At 37.6% G+C, this 22,759-nt stretch overlaps 1 non-coding gene across 1 annotated transcript; it reads right to left on the reverse strand.

Moving 5' to 3' along the window:
• Positions 1-5,028: 5,028 nt before the first annotated feature.
• Positions 5,029-5,131, reverse strand: LOC125695618 (U6 spliceosomal RNA). Its single transcript, XR_007378028.1, has one exon. It is a non-coding gene; the product is annotated as a U6 spliceosomal RNA (small nuclear RNA).
• Positions 5,132-22,759: the final 17,628 nt, after the last annotated feature.

A 22,759-nucleotide genomic window follows, 5' to 3' on the forward strand; every position in this document is an offset into this window, starting at 1 on the left:
AGTGCCACAATAAGGTATTTAGAATAACCTACAAAATAGATGTCTTTGTAAAGATGTTGTTCCTTTCAGGCAAAGGTAGTGTTTACAGAAATGAGAGAATTGTTGATTTTTATCCAGTAATTCAGTTCTTAACTTGTAACTCTTTCAACAAAATACCAAAGAGTGACAGAGTGGAATTTTCTTTACTTAGATGGGTCCACTAGATAGCTGTCAGGCCTTATCATAAGAAAGGATGTTAGTTATGTGAACTGGGGAAAAAAGCTTAAGGGTTTAAAGGCCGTTCAGTTACTGTGAACAATTTTGTCAATATCATACAAAAGGAAAGCCAATAAGACCTAAGAGCTAACAGAATCATTGCTGAAGTAGATTGGAGATACACATGCATCTCTTTCTGATACGCCTGTTAGTTGTTACCATGAAGTTCTGAAAAGAAGCAGTATGATCTGAGTTTTAAAAACTGTATTGTACATAGGTTATTTGCCTTGTCTCTGGCTAATTGGCTAGTCCAGTTAATAGCTTATGTCTTGTGCTTTTTCTAGGCTCTCTGATTTTTGGCAGACTCTCAAAGTCAATTTAGAATAATCTCATTAATCTCTTAAATCAACACACGAAGAAGAAAAAATATTTAAGACATTACTGTGTTTAATGTTGATCAAAGACTAGTAGATACCTCTTGTATCAAAGACATAGTAATCTGTTACATCAAATTAACCTCTAAAATTTGTATGCTTTGACTAAGATAATTAAGGAATATTTCATGGAAACTGGGGGTTTCCAGTTCAACATCTAAATAAGAAGTTGTCATGTGAATGCAGTGTCAAAGTTCAGAAGACCATTATAAAATACAAGCAGAAAATATTTCAGAGTCTCAGAGACAGGGTCAGAGATCCTTATTTAGTGAGGTGAACCTCTGTTAAAATCAACAACATTTTTCACTCATTAAAGATTTTAGAGACTGGTATAAAAAAAAAAAAAGTCTGAAAGGTTTTCTGCGTGAATAAAATACCTTAGAAGTGTGGGGACAATTTGTCTTTGATTAGCATTCTGAAATATTTTGTATTTTTTCCCTGGAATTTGTACTACATTTAGCAAATATATTATTTTAAAAACAAACAAACAAACAAAACCAAAACAGAATAAATCATAGATAACTGTAGGTGGTCCGTGAACGTATTTCTTCTTTATTATTACATTTTGGAGTGGTAAGTGAATAATACTTTTCTTAAGTGGATAGGATTTATTAAAGAAATTAACAGCTATAAATACTAGTATTCTAAACAGAACGTTTATTTATTTATCCTCTTTATTAAGTAGGAACCATATGCTGTTTAGTCCTCTACCCTGGACAGAGAGACATCTGATGTCTGGATGTCTGGTAAATATGCTAGAGGTGAATGAATGTGAATATGAGACTGGAAGGTACATCGTGGGTGGAGGACATCTAATGCTACCCATTGCCATTTCAAATGATTATCAACTACTTGTTGGAAGTAGCTTTTCTTTTTTTTTTTTCTGGCACTTTTTTTATCTTTAATTTTGTTGTAAAAGCTCATTGTTTTTTCTGATGATTAGTACCCTTATGCCAGCCCACACATTTCTTCAGATAAGAGAGAGCTGATCGGTCTAGGGCAATTTGTGAAAAAGATAATAGTCAGATTTAATGTTTTCTACAAATAATTGCCCCACTTCATTCTCATGATTCTGCTGTGCTGGCAAACTTTCTTTGTAAATTGCTTTTAGTGAAGGAAGTGACTCTGCAGCTATTTTTGTTCAATGTATTTCACAGATACTCTTCAATATAAAAATTAGAAAAGCACAAAACAAATTTTTTTTAGCTCTTTGTTAAGGAGAAAATCATCATTCCTATTTTTCCAATCCTTCCCTGGCCTCCTGAGATTAAAAACAAGTCTCACTCTAATTTAAACATGTTTTGATCAGTCAGTTTTGAGAAGATTAACCTTTACTTGCGGAAGATTTCTCCTTGTGATCTCTCTTTCCTCCTTTTGATCTATTAGGAAATATATAAAATAGCTCAAATTTCATATGACATTTTTCTTCTGAAATGATGAGTTATCATCAGGTATTATTTCCTGTCTGGTGGAGATGGATGCCACACATTATTTACTGTTATAAACAGTAAAACATTTTGTGTACTTTACTGTCCCCTTGCAGTGAATTTTATTACTCTGTTTATTAATATTAATGTTAGAAATGAAAGCAAACAAATAATTAAAATGCTCATACTCTTTATAATTGATTATTTCATCTATTCTATATCTTACATAGTATGGTTTAGTTAAGCTAGCCCACGGTACAAATGGGCTAAAAGCAGCAAATATTAAAGCAGTCTTATGACCTTCATTTTGCATTGAACTGTGAAGGACAGGAGTGATGATATCATGTAAAGAATGGCTCTGCTTTGGGAGCTCTACCTTGTGTCAGTGAGTGACAGGTCTCTTATAAACTGATCAACAGGATACTATTGCTTGAACATTTTGTATGCTCTGGCTCTATTCATTTTTTAAAGGGTTTCATTTCAACTTCCCTTTCCTAGCTCTGGAATTCAATATGCTACATATGTATATTATGTGTGTGTGTCTAATACCTGAATTTGAATGTCTACTGAGAAAATCTAATGCTGTTGGACAAGATTTTTCCTATGGCTGAATCACCTTTTACTGCTGTGCAGGATTTCCACAATGTTTCTCCATGAGTTCCAGGTGGTCAGTAGCACCAGATTTCACGCCATTTGCAGAAGTAGCTGAAGTTAGCAATAGGATACAGGCTAGAGAAGTTCAGACATTTTCTGCTAAATTTCTTGTGATAAAATCTTAGATGCTATGGGCTCTAATCTTGAACATTTGCCTAGAGTATATAATAGTACAATACTATACATATATGATATATATTAATGTAATAGTTGCTTCACTTTATTCTTAGGGGAGATAATGTACTGATAAACTACCTTTCTGCCCTGTGGATTCATTGCTCCTGGAAGGAATGCTGTAAGAATGAAGGTTCCTTTTGATCCCAGTAAAAAAAATGTTGCATTTTTTCAAATCACACATCCACTGCTATTTTACATGTGAAGCTTTCATATCTGATGGTTTTCCTCATGTTTTCACCTCCAGCAGTGCTCACTGTCAGTCAGGAACTCTATTCATGGAAGTCTTCAGAGGACCTTCAAATTGAAGAGACTTTCAGAATTAGTGAGATAGAAGGAAAAGTAAAATAGGACCCATTTTCATGCCTGAACAAAATTTATTTTATTTTATTTTATCCTACTGAAAGCCTGCTTTTTTTTTTTTTTTTTTTTTTTTTTTTTTTTTTCCTTTAAATATTATTTCTGCCTTTTTCTCTCTTTTTTCTTTCTCTGATAACCATCCTGTCTGATTTCTGGAAGAGTAAAGGAGAACTATGCTTTCTTTTGTTTCTCTGATATATGTTTTAGATAACTTCATATAAGTGCTTTGTAGTCAAGTGGATTTATCTCTGTTTCTGAGAGAGTTTTTCCTCCAGATAGGATATCTGAAGTTTTTCCCCAGGCGAATATTGTTATCAATATTACTTAGTACAGGATGGTGTAAGCCTGCACAGCTACAACTGGAGGAAATTGCTCTGTAGCAGACGATATACAACATGAGGGTTTGAGAATGACACCAAGTCACAAAGGCTTGAGTTATATGGTTGAGATGTGATCAGATCTATTATCTTTTCCAATTGGAACAATGAGAATTTTAAGGTGACCCTCACTTGAACTAATTTAAATTATGGAATGCATGCTCCAGTGCATAATGCAAGGAAGACAATTTTCTGTTACTAGCAGGAAGCACGGAAAACATCATCTGAAATGAGTAACTTGGGAGCACAGTTTCACATAATGCAATTTCATGTAAAAGAGGAGTAAATATATGAAAAAATGTTAATAGGAGAGGTGGCTGTAACTGGAATCATGATAGAACTAGATGAGCTTCTTAGTGGGCACAGCACAGAGAAGGGGAAAGGAAGAAAAAGGGAAGAAAATTGAAGAGCTACAGTCCTATATCACTAGTGCTGGTTTCTCCTGTCGTGTAAAGATGGTATTATTTGTCTGTTATAACATCACATTGAAAAAGCTTTCACTGTTAGCTAACAAATGTATCTAATAGAAAATCAGAAATGGAAAGCAAGACAAATTGGTTTGTGTAGATTTCTATGGAAGCTCAATGAATACAGAGAATAAGGAGTGGATGAAATGACAGCAAAGGTTTTTTAGGATGGATCTTGGGGGCTGAGATTGTAAAGTAATTATTATATTGTAATTATTATATTGATTACTGAGTACTTGGCATATTTTTCTAGTGCCTGCAGCAGAAATCTAGAAGTAGGAATTGCTTGGTTCTTCTCTCGTCTTAGCTACTGACTTTCTCTCATTCACCAACTCATCTCTGTGCCTTATTTTTCCTGTCTGGAAGTTGAGGTTGAAGCTGCCTACTTCGCAGGGTTGTAGTGGATTCTGTAATTTGCTCAGTCCACAAGCAAATATTTCAAGCTGTTCTGTTGCGTCAGACACATGTAATCCAAGATGAAGAAAAATTATATGCAAAGAAAATTTTCTGGGCAAGAATTTTCTGATGATTTCTGTGACTATTCAATTGCTTTGACTGTTTTTCAGAAAGCGGCCATTATGACCATTATCTCTCATCTTAATGCTGTTAGCTGGGAGAAGTGGCCAATCCCCACACTGCCACAATCTCTTTTCAGATAGTTGTAGAGAGCAGTAAGGTCTCTCCTGAGCCTCCTCTTGTGCAGACTGAAGAATCCCCGTTCCCTCAGCTGCTCCTCACAAGGCTTGTGCTCCGGACTCTTTATGGCTTCGTTGCCCTTCTCTGGACACTCCCCAGGTTTTCGATGTCTTTCTTGTAGTAAGGGGTTGAAAACTGAATATAGTACTGAAGGTGCAACCTCACCAGCGTCAAGTACAGAGGGACAGTCACCTCTCAAGTCCTGCAAACTATACTATTTCTGATACAAGCCAGGATGACACAAAAAAATATGGAACACTTCATGAATTTGAATGTTATCATTGTGCAGAGGCCATGCTAATCTTCCCTGTTTTGTTCAAATTTTAGCACGTGTGCTGCTGAAACATGATTATTCCTTACTTGAGTATTGTTAGAGAGCTCTATACAGACCAACACCTGAGGTGTTACTTGAACAACTGCTAGAAGGCCCAAAAGCAGAAAAAAGATGCCTTTTTCAGTCTGATGAGGCTGCATGTCAATTTTTTCTCTCCTGCATCAAAACCATAGATTGAGTTCTTCATATTTGATGAAGTTTTTAAATTGTGGATAACAAAGCTGTCTATTGATATAATATTCTCATTTTGGTATTTCTACAACTGCTTCAAAGAAACAGAATGTGTGTTAACTACTGCTTTTCTGTGTGTCTTTCCATATTAGCCATCATTGGTGCATAATTTCTCATTCATTGACGTAGGTCTGGAAGACTGCATGTAATATAAGAAAAAGACTATAAAGAGCCAGGAGGAAAGACTGAGTGTGGAAAGAAAAAAAAAAAAAAACCTAAAGAAATAAAAATAGAATCCTTAAAGAGTCAGTGTAATCCTGTGTTTTTAGTAAATTGCTGACAATGGAAAAATAAGCTGTTTTACAAGCAGATCAATATCTATGTCCACTGCAGGGAAACATTCGAGCCTCAGATGGATGTCTGTCCTTTAAATTGCTACATATTTCTCCTTCAGACTTAAGAGTTTAGACTGTTTTTTAATTACTACCTGATGATTTTTTAATTTTGATTTATGTATTTGCATTACTTGACTTATATTTAGACCCAGTTTTATGACTGAGATTCCATGTTTCACGAACATGGTTAGAATCTTCTCCTGTAATCTTGGTTTTCTTAAGATATGGAGAGAAAGCTTAGAATAGAGCAGTGAAGCAAGAAGCTAAAATATACTCAACAGTGAGTAATGGAGGGAAAATGACATACTGAGGTATTTGCAACATGATAGTTTAATAAGAATGGATTCCAATGTTTTAGAGCCAAAGCAGCCTTTTAATAAGAGAATTCTTCATAGAATGTGTTCTGGTCATGTACCACTGGCTTCTTCATCACTTCCCCAGACTCTGTTGGCCTTGCATCTTATGTTGTTCTACTTCATACAAGATTCCAGAGTATGGAAAGGAGACACATAAAAATGAGTACATAAACAGTTATAAACAGTCCAACTACAGAAAAGAATAGTCTAGATACACAAGAATCTCTGTTTTTCTCATTTATATTTGTCTAAAAAAAGCAGTAATTACCTTAGGTTTATGCCAACAGAAAGTTGATGTAACATTAGGGTTGTGTCTTTTGCAACATGAAATTGCCAAGTATTTTCCTTTTGGTCTTCCAGCTATTGTCCATACAGCCTAATTTGGACCATTTACTAAAGCTTGGCCTATCAGCATATATAGCTTTAGTGAATTTTACACAGACTCCCAGATCTTCTTAGCAATCGTTCCAAACTAGAAAAAGGTGTTCTAGACTACAATAATATCTTCAGGTATGAGAAAGTGGGTGTAGAACTTTTGCTTTTCTAACCATTACCTATTGCCTGTATCTTACAGTGGGCCATCTGAACCAAAACAGATGCTGGATCATTTCTGGGGTTTTTCTTCCAGCATTGCTGGAAGAGATGCCAAGTGCATAGCTGTTATTCAATTTACATAAAATATGAGGCAAGCTACACATTGATATCTAAAGAGTAAAGGGAAACTATCTCAAAAGTAAAAACAGTACCCTAAAATACCACAAAACCCTGTCAGAATCATAAAATTATAGAATCATAGAATGGCTTAGGTAGGAGGGGACCTTAAAGATCATCTAGTTTCAACCGTCCTGCCATGGCCAGGGTTGCCAATCACTAGATCATGGTACCTAGGGCCCCATCCAAGCTGGCCTTGAATGCCTTCAGGAATGGGGTATCCACAACCTCTCTGGCAACCTGTTCCAGCGCCACCATCCACTGAGTAAAAAATTTCTTCCTAATGTCTAACCTTAATCTTCCCTATTCTAGTTTAAAGTCATTCCCCCTTCTCCTATCAAGAGGACTACTGGCTCAGTATAAGCAATTACTTGCTCAGTAATATTTGTTTTTCCTTGTCGTTTTAAAAAAGCCTATAATGAAAATAACCTTGGCACAGATAACAGACTTAATGATGGCTCAGCTTTCTTTGAGCCATCATCTTTTCAATTGGTCATTAATCCCCTACTGGTGCCAAAGGTTTCTGACTGTGGTGTGTTTAATTCATGGAGGTTACACAGGCTGCTTCCCATCAAGACTGCAAATACAAATTTGGGACCAAAATAACTTCTTGGCATTTTTGGCCAGAAATCTCTGGCCTTCTTCATATAGATATCCATGCAGAAAAACAACTCAAACTATAACCATTTTTTGCTACAGAGTTTTTGTGATTCACAACACTAGCTATGGCAGGGGGTTGGAACTAGATTATCTTCCAGGTCTCCTCCAACCTAAGCCATTCTGTGATTCTCTAGAGACTTTGATGGGTGTGTCCAATGGCAGAAGAAGAGAAAGGGAAGGCAAGGGAAGGGAGGAAGGAAGATAACCCTTATCTTTTTTTTGCACTCTCATCCATTTTAATTTATTTATATTTTTGTCTGCACTGAGGCTGGGAAGCTCGTGGTTTTGTACTCCTGCTGGAGCTTAATCTTCTCTGTTACTGTGTCTCTATGTTTCTTAGTGTGTCCAGCTTCATAAATATTTTGGTTGTTGGTTATTTTCTTTTTGACTCTCCTTCTCTGTCCTCTGTACCTCTCCAATGACGTGACAGATCTGTACAGAAGGAGATGGTGCAGGTGCCAATGCAGGCCTCATTCTGGCTTCTTGCAGCTCTATCAGGGATAAATTCAGTATTGGATGAACCTTTGGCTCCTGAGTATAAAGTAACAAAGAGAGGGGGCTGACTTTTGAACAGAAGACTGCTTTATAAAGAGTAGCATAATTCTGAAGTCACAAGGTGGAGAGCTAATCTTTACCACAGCAGTAACAAGATAGCATGTTCCTGTGCTATTTAGCAGTGCAAGGCAACATCAGGAAAAAAAGGGTGTAAAAAAAGAATATTTCAGAATTTCTTAGCACCTCTTAGTTGTTTCTTGAGAAAGCACAATCAGATTTTTTGCTAAACTCCCCACTAATTTTGGTACTACTTGCTCATCTTTTTGAAGTTACAACAGGTACTTAGTGTCGTTAATAAAACATTTAGTCTTCTTTATATTTAAAACGTTGTCATGTAAGTAAAAAGAAGAGGAAGTGTGTGATCTTCTGTTGTTTCAGAACTGAGAGTCTGGCATCTAAGTCTTCTTTATCGCTTTCTATATATGTTACCACATCTATCTGAGAAAAAATGAAAATTAAAAAGCCTGCATTCATCTCCTCCTTCCTCATCCTGATCTGATTCTTACACAAGAATATCAAGCCTAAGTCAGTAAAAAATGTCTTGTATGTTCAAGTGACTTTGTGACAATGCCGGTCTGGGCTTTTCAGAGGAATTGGGATAACATTGCTTTTTCTTTCATGTTTTATTCTACAGCTGAATGTGTTCTCACCTGAAGCATTTGAATGACAAAGTATAAATAGTGAGATGGAGATTCTGTGTACCTCGAATATAATTCCACAGCCACATTTGTAGCCGTAGAATTGCAGATGGTGTAAAAATGGTGCTGATTAGAATAATCAGTCTAGCACTTAATAGCACTTTACATTCTCAAATACATCACATTAATGGATTGATCTTTGCCACACCCCACGGGGGTATTTGCATTTCTTACATATGTGAACTGAGAAATAGCACACAGAGGAGACAGACTCTAATTCAATTTGTTGTTATGACAGCCTTTGATCTCACTGAGCACTGTTCTATGAAAGGTATAAAAGGCTTTCTGGTGTTTTTAATTCCTCACTGAGATCAACCAGTTCTGGAAGCTCTCAATTATTTCATAGACAGGTTGGATAATGTAAGAAAGGTAATGACTAAGTTGGTATTGTCATGAAATACATCTCTTCCTAGTCCCTTAACACTCTATTTTTAGTATTGTTTTCCAGCTAGTGCATTGGACATAGACTTTACAGCTTATCCTCCTCTTCTCTACGTGAAATTTTGTTGGGGATTTGGGACTCAATAGAATTCATGTCTTCATGGCTGAGGCAGCTAGGTCATTTACAAGGAGCAAAGATGTTGTTGTGTTGCTTAGTACCAGAATATATATATATATATATATTTCCTTTGGCTAGTGTCTTAGGGGGAAAAAATAAAAGAAAAAAAAAAAGACATTAAACAATAGATAGAGGTGGTTTTTGAATTGTAAAGTGTGTTTTCATTTCATCATCTATCTCAAATAAGTAATCGAGGTTCAGCATCTCCTGACAGGAAATGACATGCAGACCAGCCTTGTTTTAGGCTCAAGTAGAAGCATCTATCATGTAAATTAACTTTGAACCGTGCCAGCAGGCTACATATACTGAAGGGATAATGGGTGGATGATGTATTTTGTTATCCTAGGACTTATTTATCTACTTCACTTTTTTTTTTTAACAAGCAGCTACCGTGATAATTGCCAAACATGTATACAGTGGTTATCTAAAGGGCATGGGAATATTTGAAACCATAATCAGGTACTGAAAAATTAGCTGGAGGACAGATTCAGACCTGCTTGTACATCTGTTTTTCCCTGTATGCACTCAGCTTTGTTCTCCCTGTCTTTGTAGAACAGGTTTTTCTTTATTTCCTATTTAAGTAATTAGGACCATATGATCTAGAGGACATGTCTGTGTGGTATGGTTCAGTGTTGCAAAGTCATAGAATGTCTTCAGTTAGAAGTGACCCACAAGAATCAACCCACAAATCCAACCTTAGGCTCCACAAAGGACCAAGCAAAAGTGAAACTCCATGTCTGAGAGTGTTGTCCAAACTCCTTGGGGCAATGACCACTGTGGAGCCTGTTCCATTACAACCACCTTCTGGTGAAGAACCTTTTCCTAACATCCATTCTGACCCTTCTTTGATGCAGATCCATGCTGTTCCTTTGGGTCCTGTTGCTGTCACCAGAGAGCAGAGCTCAGTGCTGCCTTCCCATTCCCAGTGAGGAGCTGTAGGCTGCCATGAGACCTCCCCTCACTCTACTCTAGGCTGAACAAAGTTATTTCAGCTGCTACTCATATTTCTTGCCTGCTAGACCCTTCGCTACCTTTGTTGCCCTCCTTTGGACACTAATAGTTTGATGTCCTTCTTTTATTGTGACATCCAAAACTGAGCACAGCACTAGCACAAAGGAGAGTATCATGTCATAACCTACCTGAAAAATCATGTAGCTGGTAGTAGAAGCAGTGTACCTGACCTTGAAGAAAAGTATTGTACAAAACTCAGTGCAAGACTTTCTGGAAGAGTAAGTTGATATTTATTTTCAGAAGCTCTAAATAAATTGATTTTACCCAATGGCACTGGCATATCCACATTTTCAGAAATTCTAGGATGAATGTGCCCAAGTGTTCTGCTAGGATAACTTTTACCGCATGGGGATGTGAAACATCCCAGGTATTGAGTACTAATCACATTCCAGAGTTCTTATTTGATGATACTGAGGTAATGTGGGAGCTGATATTTTATACAATTAGGAGTGAACTGTTATTATGGGATTGTCCTTTGATTCAGAATTTTGCTTTAGTGTCCTTAAATCTTAAACAAGGTTAGTGCTCATTTTCTTTGTCTTTCTTGTCTGTAATATATATCTGGAATACCTATATATATCTGTGTTGCTATATCTCATTTTCTTTATGGGCTAACAAGAAAAGGAATGGCATTTGTGATGGAATATGACCTTGATGCCATTCTCCTGCTGTCAGTGTAGGATCTCCCCTGATGAATCATTTCTGCTATGGTCTTACCAGAGTGCAGACTTTGTGGTCTTGACATGAACAGCATATTTCTCATTTATATCACTGGGAACAGTGTCCTTTGTTGTTAATGTAGACTATTCTTTTACCACTTGTTTTACTATTTCTGCTGTTGCTAGCAGCAATGAATTTACATTCATTTCTAATTTGTACAAATATTTCAGTTAAAAGTGTATATATTTCTACTATACTCTCTATACATACATTAGAGCAGCTTAGAGTCAGAGTAAGTGAACTTGGACAGAATACTAGGTAAAATGGCCATAAGCGTCCATGCCTGCTCATTATTTAAGTGAGAATGAAAGGTTTTAGTCCTAAATCAGCTTGAAACACTTTTTATGTTCCAACTCTGAACCATGAAGCTGGTTTCAAAACTGTTGCTCTTGCAAGGTCAACCGAATATCAGCAAGATACTTGTCTTAGGTTAGGAAGTCAGTTACTGTGAACTAGCTTGGACGAGTACCTTTGTTCTCAGGTTGTTAAAGTTCTTCTGCTATTTTCCTGCTGTGATTATGTTCTCCAAACAATGAACAGATTGCATCATCATAGGTGTTCATCACTTTCACACATTCTTAAATGGTGAACCAAGCAATAAGGATATGTTTCTTTGATAGCTTAGCTAACCTCACAGTTCACTATCACAGAAATGATGTGCAGCATTACTGACTGCACAGTCACTTTCTGAGCTGAGCTGATACAGCAGTTAATCAGAGGTCGAGTATCACAAACTCTGGTTTCTTCATAGCGATACATAGCTGGTATTTTGTTGATTAGCAAACACAGTATTATATAAGTCTATAACCTAAAAAGTTAGCTTAAACTACAGAAGCAGCATTTGACACATAGTCATAATAGCAGTTATATTAACACTGCATTTGCAGAGAGTTAAAACTCTTCTAAAGCTCACAGCTAATTCAGGCATATGCAGGGGTACAGGATTGAATCTTGGTGAATTATGCTTCATTAAGTGTATCCTCTACTTCTCTTAAGTAGCATGTTGTAGGATGTGTTAGAAAAGTCTGTTTCAGATCCATATTTTATCTGTGCAGAAACAATAGCAGTTGCTCATCCAAGCCAAGCAAGAAATGTTGCTATCATAAGAAGGGAGTAAAACTTACTTCTTTAAAACATGGCTGGAGTGAGAGAAAACAGCTGGTATTATTAACAGTTTCATTGACCCATTCATAAATTACTTGAAGGAATGTCCAGAGAGACCTTAATTTTAAGAGGTGGCCAAAATGACCACAGGGAGCTATTACAAATTCTTGAAAGTGAGTAAATCTGTATTAAGTGAGTTAATAGCATCATGAGCTTGAGATCACAAGGCTGCTATTATATCCAACAGAACTAAAGCAAATCTAAGTTAGGTCTGGCATTAAATTTAAAGGGAGCATCTTGCTATGCTGTATCAATCTATTCTGTGTCATGATTATCTATATTCAGTTTATACACAGTGCCCATGGGTGATATCATTTATATGGTGACTATTATTGATTTCAATGAGATTGCATAGATATGAATGTAATTATGTACAGTAAATCAGACAGAATGATTCAGGCTGTTACAACTTTATTAATCAAGGAAAGTCCTATACTTTTCATGAGAATCTTTTATTTACTGATAGCATGTAAAGCATGTAATAGTGAATGTGAGGTGTCCTGTATGATGAGTAGGGTGTTAAACTGGACTTAGCAACAAATTCGTTTCTACATCTAGACACTTTACAGTGCCTTTGGTTAGTTTGCTATATGTGGACTTTAAGATTAGGAAACATGCATTTTTCCAGAGAAGAGGATTTTGTAATTGTAAATAGCTGAAAGAAATTTGATATTTAAAACTAGTACCTTTTAATTAACACGGAAACATTAATTTTATGTAAATTTGTATGTGCTGTTTTATTACTATTATTTCCTGTTTCTACTTCATAGAATGGCTAGCAATTTCAGAGGAAGGATTTCAAATTATGTTGCAATCTGTAACAGCATCTCAGAAGTGAAGGAGGATCTGACTGATATAAGGAAGTACATGCATGCTCATGGAGATTAATTTATTATTGAAAAGATGCCTCTTGATAAGAAAGTATATACTCAGGAGTATATACTCTGATAAACTGTACCCATCTTATTATTTACTGATACTGAAAATGCAAGAGAAAATTATTATCCAATTGTAAGGCAGATTCAGAGATACAGATGCAATTATCTAGCCTAAGGCGGTGATAGAATACTGTATCTCATAGTCTTAATTCTCTTAACATAAAAAGGCACTGCAAATCAATTTTAGGTTTAGCCTTGACTGTGCAGGACTATTTGAACATAGTAGCTCTATTGGCCTTAAGATCCTTAAATGCTGCTCCAAGTCTGCATTTGTACTGTGAAGAACACACTGAATCATCACAACTACCTTCTGGTGTTCAAAATGGTAGTCGAGCTTCCCTCAGCATTTAGACTCATCAGTAAGAAAATGCAGCTGCTCTGCTCCCTATTTAAAATCTGTCTTTACAGTTCCTCATTACTCATTGATTGCCTGGATGCAGCATTTTATTTCAAAGCACAATCTTGTGCAGTAATTTTTGCACATCTCACTTTATGGAGAACAGATCTATTGGAGCAAACAGAACTTGTTTTTTTACAAGGCTGGATAATAAAAGGAACTGTGCTGACATCTACCTGCACTTAGACTTACATTTGACTTAGTACCACATGACATTCCAATTAAAAAATTAGAACTATGCAAAATTAATGTAGCACATAATAAATAGATTAAAATTGGTTGATGGATTTTAAAAAAGGAGTTGTAAATGAGGAATCATCATCCACAGAGGGTACTTCCAGCAGGATTCCACAGGGATCTTTTCTAGCCTAGTACAATTCAGTGGTTTTATTAATGGCTCAGAAGTGAGAAAATCAGTACCTGTAAAATTTGCAGAGGATACAATATTAGTAAGAGTAAATAGTGATAAAGTTGGATCAATTTGACAGAGCAATCTAGTTCATTTGGGAAGTGGGTCTTGTTTAACCAGCACAAATGTTAATGTAGCCAAATGCAAGGTCATCTGTAGGGGAGCAAAGATGATTGCATACACACACAAAGCAGGGTGCTTGCTTCCAGGGAAACAGTGACCTTGAAAAGAACTCGAAGTCAGGGTGGCTAATTGGCTGAACGAGAGCTCTCAGTGTGATGCAGTGACTGAAAACTAATGTGATTCTCGGATGAATAAGCAGGAAATTATTGAATAGGAGCAGGAATGCAGAGACTATGACTCTTACAGATTCTTGACCAAGACCGCTCTGCATCCCTGAGTTGGGAGCAGAGCCTATACTATGAGAGGTGAGAAAGCTGCACTGCACAACCTCCTGAATTGAAGACACCAGAGGAAGTTCTCTGTTCTCACCTGGAGATCTGTTTGAGTTGGAGCGTTTCTTACCATGTTTCAACCTGCTTACGTGGTAGTATGCAAGTTGCTTCTATTTTTGCTCTTAAATATCAGTCCCATCTGGAGAAGAATGAACAGAACTGTCCGGTACTGCAAAAATGTTGCTGAACAATGAAAGCAGCCCATGGTCTATTTTAAGGAGTAGGGAAAAACATCAAAAAAGAGGTGGAGGAAAATAAAACTATGTGTCAGCTAAACAATTCATTGTATTACATTGCTAATCAGTTGCCTGAGTGGTAGCAAATATATTGAGAACCATGATCTGCTCAGTACTAACTTTACTGGTCACACTTTCAATCTGATCAATGCACTTTTATTGAGCTAACAAATAAGATGTTGGAAAAACACTACAAAGTTAGTGACAAAATTCAAATGTGTTTCTGTACCTCCTGAAATGTGTACCCCATTCAGTATATTTGCAAAACTGATAAAAGAACACTTTGTAAAGATGGGAGATGGTGTACCTTTCCTTCTTTCTTCCCTTCCTTCTTTTCTTCCTTCTTTCCTTCCTTCTTCCCTTCCTCCCTTCCTTCCTCTGTTTTCTTCTCATACTAACTTCATTTTCTTAATTAAAGAGGAGTCACTTTAAATTCCTTTTAAATGTTTAAGTGCCCTTTATTTGATGTTGTATGTTTAGATTTAGGGTGATGCTGCTGAAACCTAACCCCATGTGGAGAGCGTGGCGCTAAGATGGCTATGTTGCTATGTATTGCAGAGACTTGGAGAATTTTTTCCTCTCCTACTGAACAGAAGATTTTGAATAACCATAGCAACAGTAAAACCTGCTGTGAAACATACAGCATGAAGTGTTGCAGATACTACCTCTGGGGATCAAGGAGTTAGTGAAAAGTATCACTTCTGTGTTGTTTTTCCCCCCTGCCCCATCACTCCCAGGTTAATACTAGAGAGTTGAACGTAAAAACAAGTGAACAGTTTCTGACCATAGCTTACACTGCAATTTTCTTCTGTTTTCTCTTTCTCAGATTGCTCTGCGTTGGTTGTCACTTTTTTTTTTCTTTTTTTTTCTTTTTCTTTTTTTTCTTATTTCTATGACTTATTTAAAAGAAATCAGCATGAAATGTTCAATATTTAATATTGAGTATTCAGAAAAACTACAAAAATACTTGAAGAATTGTGTATGTTTTGTGGGAAGCAAAATGAAACATACAGCTCATATGGAATGACTTGTCTGGCTTAATTAGATCGCCTTTAGGGGATTCAGTGGGTAGGAGATTGACCTGCTAAGAGAAAAAAAACACCTATGTGCTGAGGTTACCAAAGGTCAGCTGGGCTAGATATTTTTTTAGCCTACAGCAAGCACAAAATGTTTCAGAGTAACTGAAATCTTCTTGTCTGTGAGGTAAGCTGAGATTTGAAGCATTTGCCTTGCGATGAGAGACTGAATCTAAACAGCCACCAGCACTCAATTGCTGTATGGCACCTTAAGTATGAACGGACACTGTTCATAAGTCTTTAGATTCTAATCTCAAGGCTTTTAAAATAGGAATTGGACTAGATACTAGAGGGAGAGGAGATAGGAGAGAAAAGAGAGAGGAGAGAAAAGAGAAAGCACTTAAGGCTTTTTTTATTATTGTTGTTTTCTCTCCTCAGCAAATCTGTTTCAGTCTCACCTTCACAGTTGAAGGTAGAGAACAAGTTTGGCATTGTTACATGTTTGTAAATTCAGATTATGCCTATTGCTAGCCTTACAGCTAAACAGAGTTCATCTGGTGTGAAATTTACATAACTGAATTCAGAAGTTGATTAGTTGGTTGTGTCCTAATAGAAATTTCTTCATTTTAAAATGTGTGAGTCTGTACTCTGTACATGCTGAAAGTCTCGAGGCAGGTATTACCAGTTTAACCTCCAAACTGGAGAAACCACCCACAAATGCATTCCTGAGGCAAGATCCTCCTTGCTGAAGTTTGGTGTTCTTTTGAGCATGTATTTGCATACTCTGCTTGTGGCCCCATGTGGCTGCTTGTTCAGTGCATCATCAGTGTAACCTCAGGTCTGCTAGCAAAGAGGTAGAGGTGCAGGTAGAGGTGCTGGAATGAACACTGTGAAATGGAATACTTACTCATGGTTACTAATGTACTAGAAATGTTCCCTTTGTATAGCAAAGACAGTTTGCATTCAGTTGCTGAAAAGTCTTTTTTGCCTGTATTGTGTAAAAGAAGGAAAAGTATGTTGCAGCCCTGATCATAGAATGATGGATATGTACTCACTCTCATGGTCTACTGGTCAACTGGTTCTGAAACTAGGAGTAGAAAGTTCTTTAAAGCATCCCAATAACCAGTACAGATGTGGGAAAGACTTGAGTGCTATGAAGTATGAAATACTGCTTTGTATTTGCAAGGTGGAAGGACATGATTGACAGGTCAAGAAGTAATGGGCACAAGCTGAAAAACAAGATGTTCTGTCTGAACACCAGGAAGCACTTCTCTATTTTAAGAGTGACTAAGCGCTGGGAAAGAGTATCTAGAGATCTTGTGGAATCTCTATCCTTGACAATCTAAAGAAAATATTTCAACATGGTCCCAGGCAACCTGCTCTGGGTAGGCCTGCTTGAGCAGAAGGGTTGGACTGGGCATCTGCAGAGGTCCCTGCCGAATTCAGCTCTTCTATAATTTTCTTCTGATAAACCGCTCGTGTCTCCTAGCTGGTGACTTGATAAGAAATCTAAGAGTCTGGCATTTTGCTTCTTATGTTTGTAAGTCTGGCATCACTGATAGAAGGCAGGGGCCAAACCCCAATGTTTGCAGCTATATTTCAATTTGCAAGTTTCTGCCTCTTTACAACTGCACCCCAGGAATAGGAGTATTATGATGCTCTGAACTTTATCAGAGATCTGTGTGAAGTGATGGTCGCTACAGGAGTGATTGGTCTGCATTACATTGTGCCACAAGGTTTTCATACTGGTGTAACTGGTGTGTGGGCATTCACTTAGAGACAGCAAAGTATTTATTTTTTGCTTGTGGCAACCATTTCCATATTAAAATTGCATCCATGTGGCAGAGCATAAAAGCCTTTGCTTTTCATGAAGCTATTAAAAAGAAATGCGGTTGCTGTGCTGAGAATTTTAGTTGGAGTTGGATCTGCACAGTTCTTCCACAGATTTTAAAATGCCTGTCTATACTCTTCTGGGTGCTTATGCTCCTGGACCTCATCATCTAGTACTAGCACTCACGTGGCTCCAGGAAAAGAGGCTCAAAACTCAGCACATCCCTTTCTTTTCAGGATTATCATAGCTGGGAAGGTCGGTAAGGATTTCATCAGCCACGAGAGAGCACTGTAACTATATGCTCCAGCCAGGCAGGCTGATTACCAGGGCAGGTGCTACCTGATGCTGCCTGTTTCTTTCATCAGCTTTCTCTTAGAACTGGCAGCAGCAAAAAGGTTAAAGGAAAGTGCAGAACAGCCCTGTGCCTTTTCATGCTGCTTTACTTCCACCCTCTTTTTTTTTCTCTGAATCTACATGGACAGAGTTGAGTCAGCACGTGCCCAGGTGTTATGTGAGAAGGAACTCCACCTTGTCAAAGGGCAACCGAACACTTGCACAGCCCCTTGCATTAAGCTTAAAACCAGAGTGTACATCCTGAGTGCATCTGGCTGAAGGCTGAGAATGATATTGCTGCTGTTCTGTCATCTGCTATCCCTTGCTATCCCTTGCTGTTGCTCAGATACAAGAAGGACATTGTAGCAGCTGGCCCAAATTGGGGAGTTTTGTCATCTTTTTCACTCTATTCTACAAGAGTCTGTTTGTTACTCAAAACAATTTTGTTTAAACTTGAAGCAGATGTTCTATATATGTTATTTACTTGAAATCTTATTACTTCTGTTTCAGAACTGAAGAAGGACTTGAGTGTTTCTTCTGTTTTTATTCACACACAAACATAGCCTCACTTATGTCCTTGAAGCAGCATGGCTGCAGCAAAGCTGCCTGTGCTTTGAGTCCTGTAATATCCTAGGAGCACAGCACTTCTGGCCTTCTACAGTCATTCATTTGCATACATCTTGTCTGACTGAAGCTGCTGCACCATGCAGGCCTACTAATTACATTGAAAGTGGATATCTCCATTTTTAGGGATAGCAAAGAAATTTGTGTATGTTATACTACCTAGCCCAGGAATAAACTTCTCTACAGATGTGGAGGCAACATGTAGATATTTCCTTCTGTAAAGCCTGCCAGAGAAAAAGATATTCATCCTTGGTTTTGTGTGTAATTGCTGTGGGATATTCACCACTACATGAAAGTAGTAGGAGATCCCAAGAACACTGCAACAAAATATTGTTCTTTATGTTATTTTCTGGATGAGTTTCTGTCATAGTCACAAGCAATGTCATCTCCTCAGTAACTAGGGACTAGATTATAAGGATTCCTCAGTTCACATCTTTGGATTTAAAATTTACATGTGAAAGCAGAGGCATGAGCTGGCTCACTATATCCTTCTTTCTGTAGTAGTTCAAGTGCTGTGTCTAAGTAGTACTGGTGCATATTTTCAAAGAAATGATCTTTTGCACTGTGGAGTTGAGCTGTTAAAGCTGTTGTTTCAGTCGATACACACTTAGGCAGCATCTCTTATAGCTTGGGTGCAGTAGCACCACAGTAAGATCCAGCTCCTATGGATGGAAACAGCCATTATATGGAGACTTCTGGTTGTAGAAGCGGTCATTTAGTTGGCATCTTGTCACTCCATTGTCTGAGAAAATGCTGCTTATTCAGGAATACATAAGTTAAAATAGACTGTGCTGGGATAATATTCAAATCCTCTGTCAGGTGGGAGAGAATTTTCCCTTAAATGTAAGTCCTGAGAGTTGAAGTAGCAATTCCATTTCACACAGCCCTCCTTTTCATGTAACTTCAGGCCCAAATCCTGCTCAATTTATAGGCTCTGACAAGATCTTAGAGCAAGAATGATAGCATGGCTGCAGAGCACAGGCTATTATTTAGTATCTAAAATGCCAATTTTCTATCAAAGTGTGTAATCTAATACAGTGTTATGTAGTGTCTGTGTTTGACAGGGAACCTCTGTAAGTCACCTCAGACTAGGAAGGGGAGAATTTAAGGTGTTGTACAGATAATGACAAAGAGAAAAACAAACAATTCAGGCACAAATCTCCCTTCTCTCCTTCAACAGAGATTAAACAAGATTAAAAATGCAATCTGCCTGAAATCTGACCATTATATATCTTTCTGATACCAGTGTGCAGTTCCAGTTTGACTTCCCCTCTGCTCCCCAAGACAGAGAAATCTTCACAAACAGGCATTTGGACGTGTAGCCCCCAGGAAGTTTTTTGTCTTTAAAACTTCTGCAGGGTCCTTTGCTGGCAGGATTGAAAATAGCTCCATCCAAATCTCCATGAAGTGTCATAGTATTATACCATGAGGATACTATGAAGGAGATTTCTTCATGAAGGAGATTTGCAATGACAAAAAAGCATATTGCAAAAAGACATGAAAAGCACTTCGTGATTCACTGAAGGCTGAGTCCCAAACCCGATAGCTAAAAATTTCACTGCAGGATTTGAAAACAATCAGAGAAGTTCAGTTGGATGATGAGGAAGAGGGAAACAGGCAGATATATACTTCAGTTAGTTTATTTATGTGTATAATTTGCAAGATTAAATTAGGAACCCTGGATTTAAAGTCAAAGGATTGCACAGAGCACTTGCTGATGAGGCAGAAGGCCCGGTTTGGATTAGGTGGAGCTGACATGGATTAGAAACAGAAACATGCACCAACTCCAACACTGTAAACTAAACATGATGGTTAGGTGGGCAAATAGCCGCCTTCCTCTGTAGATTTTGCCTGTAATGTCGTACAAGTCAGCCTGGAAGACTGGAAGGGAGAAATCCCATTGTCTTCCTAAGCTATTTGCAGTCTTTTTAAGACCACTGGATGAAGGCAGCTTTCAAAATGATTTTGAGGACAAAGAAAATCTTGGGAGAGGTGATTACCATGCTCTCTGTGTTCAAGATTTACAAGATTCCTGGTAGATTTTACAAGATTTACAAATCTTCAAGATTTGTTTTCAAATCTCAAGTTGTTTTCAAATTTGTTTTCAAATCTCAAGTTGTTTTCAAATTTCAAGTTCAAGATTTACAAGATTCCTCCTGGTGGACGACAGGTTGGCCATGAGCCAGCAGTGTGCCCTTGTGGCCAAAAAGGCCAATGGCTTACTGGGGTGCATTAAAAAGAGCGTGGCCAGCAGGTCAAAGGAGGTGATCCTCCCCCTCTACTCTGCCCTGGTAAGACCTCATCTGGAGTACTGCGTCCAGTTCTGGGCTCCCCAGTACAAAAAAGACAGGGATCTCTTGGAAAGAGTCCAGCGGAGGGCCACGAAGATGGTGAAGGGCCTGGAGCATCTCCCCTATGAGGAAAGGCTGAGTGAACTGGGTCTGTTCAGCCTTGAGAAAAGGAGACTGGGAGGGGACCTGATCCAGGTCTATAAATATCTAAGGTGTGGGGGGGCAGAATGGCGAGGACAGACTCTTTTCAGTGGTGAGTGGAGACAGGACAAGGGGAAACGGCTGGAAACTGCAGCATAGGAAGTTCCGCACAAACATGCGCAAGAACTTCTTTACAGTGAGGGTGACGGAGCACTGGAACAGGCTGCCCAGGGAGGTGGTGGAGTCTCCTTCTCTGGAGATGTTCAAGACCTGCCTGGATGCCTACCTGTGCGACCTGCTGTAGGGAACCTGCTTTGGCAGGGGGGTTGGACTCGATGATCTCAGGAGGTCCCTTCCAACCCCTACAATTCTGTGATTCTGTGAAGATTGATGGGTGACAGTTTCTCATTTTAAAGAGCTATATATCATATATATCTAATATATATATGATACTTTGTTATACAGTACCTTAGGACATGGTTTATGGGCATGGTGGGGATAGGCTAATGGTTGGACTAGATGATTTTAGAGGTCTTTCCTAACCTTAATGATTCTGTGATGGCAGAGTCTCCATGAGAAAATAGTTTCAAAATAATAAGATAAAAACATGAAAAACCATGCTTATTTTCCTAAATTATTTCTTTTGGCTTGATTAGACTGTGAAATCAAAACACATTTAGGACACTATCACTAGAGATTGAAATAAAATCCTTCTTCAGCCTTGCCTCCATTCCACTCTCGAAGGAACAGAATGGACACTATCTTGTCACTATCCCACTTACAGCCTAGGTCTGTATTTAGATGCTCTCTGGTAAAGCTGTGTGATGACCAGTACCACTTGCATTTTTTGCAATAAATATAATATATATAATAAATATAATATATTTATTATGTATTTTTATTTATTATATTATTTATTTATATTTAATATAAATATTAAATCCTTATTGATTTCAAATTTAAGGATATCACAAATATTGACTAATGCAAATACCAATGAGAAGAGGGCAGTAAGGAGAAGTAGTCTAAATTACCTGCTCAGTACCATAGAGAGAAAAATGTTCAAATATGCTAATACAGTAATGTGTCTGTAGGAAACTGAATGCATACAAGAGTTACAGAACTGGTGCCTGTTCCCAGGAAAACAGTGACATAGGAAAAAATATAGGGCTTAAGAGTTGAAAAGCACTGTGACATGAGAAACCCAGAACACTTCTGTGGGAAAAAAATAATAATACATCTCTGGAAATGTAAGAAAGGGTACCAAGTATTGTGAGAGCCAATATCAGAAAACAGTCTAGCCAGAGTGTCTACATTTTGAAGAGAATGCTGAACGATAATTGAAGTGCTAGAGAAAAATCTTATACTAAGAAACTTAAAAGCTCAATCTCATTAGTTTTTCCTAAAGGAATGGCTTGATTGTGGCATACAAGTAACCTCCCTAAGAAGAAAATGCATGGTGGTAAAAGTTTTTTAATCTAGTGGGGGAAAAAAGCACAATGTGAGTCAGAAAATATGAACTGAAAAAAAAACAAAAAACCTTGAAAATTAACCAAAGACAGTGATGAATTTTTCGTTGTTTGTGTCTCAAAAGCAAGATTTTATTCCTTTCTGGAATTAGTCTTTAACAATAATATACTTTAGTTAAGAGAAGCTGTTAGAATCCATTTCAGTCCAGACCAAAATAAAAAAGTAAGTAATAAAGAATATTTGCTTTACCAGAAACTAAACACTCTGAGAGAATGACCAGCTCCACGTTCTAATGGGAGCTGTCAGTAGAAGCACAAAACAGTTGTCACATACTGTTAGCTCAAAGTTTACTTTTTTCTCTTAACTATTAACTATAAAGAGCAAAACCACAAAGGTTTAAATAATTGAAAGATGTTTCCAAATACTATATTTAAGGTGTTCTAGTTGTATCAAATGAGATACAATATGACTGTTTTGATTATTTCTAATGCTGTGAAGCT

This window comes from Lagopus muta, chromosome 6 (assembly GCF_023343835.1).
Source record: "Lagopus muta isolate bLagMut1 chromosome 6, bLagMut1 primary, whole genome shotgun sequence".
Lineage (NCBI taxonomy): Eukaryota > Metazoa > Chordata > Aves > Galliformes > Phasianidae > Lagopus > Lagopus muta.